Source organism: Dendrobium catenatum, unplaced genomic scaffold, assembly GCF_001605985.2.
Source record: "Dendrobium catenatum unplaced genomic scaffold, ASM160598v2 original_scaffold_200190, whole genome shotgun sequence".
NCBI lineage: Eukaryota > Viridiplantae > Streptophyta > Magnoliopsida > Asparagales > Orchidaceae > Dendrobium > Dendrobium catenatum.
Window position 1 is genome coordinate 1 of NW_021518607.1, and position 1,496 is coordinate 1,496.

At 33.8% G+C, this 1,496-nt stretch overlaps 1 long non-coding RNA gene across 1 annotated transcript; it reads right to left on the minus strand.

Annotated features, from left to right (window-relative positions):
- Window positions 1-337: 337 nt before the first annotated feature.
- Window positions 338-821, minus strand: LOC114578879. Its single transcript, XR_003699801.1, has 2 exons — window positions 690-821; window positions 338-590 (listed from the first exon to the last, which is right to left on the minus strand). It is a non-coding gene; the product is annotated as an uncharacterized LOC114578879 (long non-coding RNA).
- Between the last annotated feature and the right edge of the window lie 675 nt (window positions 822-1,496).

Genomic DNA, 1,496 nt, shown 5'->3' on the forward strand with positions numbered 1-1,496 from the left:
AAACAAACTGCCCAATTTTGAAAACCTAGCCCAACCCAATCTAGTCAAGTTTTTCTACCAACAAAAAAATAAAAATAATGGACTAAAAGAAAAAAAAAACCACATGCTTATTAAATGCCTTGAAAACCTAAGCGATCATAACACGAGTCATGAAACACAATTTAAAAAATAAATGCTAATTATATTGAATTTAAATTTCTTTACATTAAGAATCATTAATGAAACTGGTATAACATTTTTGGGCTCTTTAGGGTTTGGCCTAACCCAATTTGAACCCAAAATAAGTTAACCCAAACCCGAAAGTTTTGCATTGGGCTCGAATCTAATCATCACCTCAAGTAAAATCCTGACCAGACTTATTTCAAATTATTGTAACAGATCAAACCATATGAAACAAAAAATAAATAAGTAAATAAAAAGACAAACAACCGACTCCAAAATAATATATTTAGCATTTCTCTGTTACATAGTTAAAGATAGAAAAATAGAAACTAGCCAAATGTTCAACAATACGTACAGCAGAGGAGAAGAGCCTGTATCAATTGCAGAGCAACGAGTCTCTCGTTGCATTCCCAGTCACTGGATTCACCCTGAATCATGTTAAGAGACCATACTGATTTTAGTTTCAGATGGATGGAAACAATACATGCAACACAAGTCAATAACCAGATATGTATAGGAACCATTACCCATCAGCAACTTTGCAGAGGTAATCTCGCTGGTCATCTCTCAGTGGAACATCAGTGAAGTCTGAGAAGGAAGATTAATGGTGTCGAGTAACTTTCCATTGGTAGACTCGCAGTTTAATACTTTAGATTTTAAGATGGAAAAGCCATGATTACTCGAAAGGAGGAATTAAGAGAAAACTTATAACAATAAACACAAAGCCCATAAGAAGAAGCAACAAACAATATAACAATATAACAACAACAACATCAAGTCTTTATCCCATTACTTGGGGTTGGCTACATGAATCTTTTTTCCCCATTGTGTCTTGTTAAGAGTCAAATTCCCATTTAAATCTAATAAAGAATGATTATTTGACAAGTGTTACGTTGGTTGTCAACTACCTAACACAACCCTTCATTTTTCTCATCCAGGACTTGGGACATGATTACAAGCAACGATGGATATATATTGAAAAACTACTTAATTTGAAGAGTCGTCAGATTATTTTGGATCAAATTTGAAGAATTAATAGATTAAAATGTACACATAAGAAAATCTGGTATTAAAATGGTCCATTATAAATACTTTATGGATCATCTTGATCTTTTTTTTGTATTTTATTTTTAAACCAGCCAATTTTGGGCATTATTTATGCACATCTCTAAAATATACAGTCCTCAAGAATGGATACAAAGGTGGGATGACAGGAGAAGCAGCAGAGAAAGATTAAGCTAACTTCCACAGCAATCAAAGAACTCAGCCCAAGCAAAAAAAGTAGGCATGCATGAAAGTGATACGCCCTAGGGTTCCCAAGTTTGGGTTTGCCC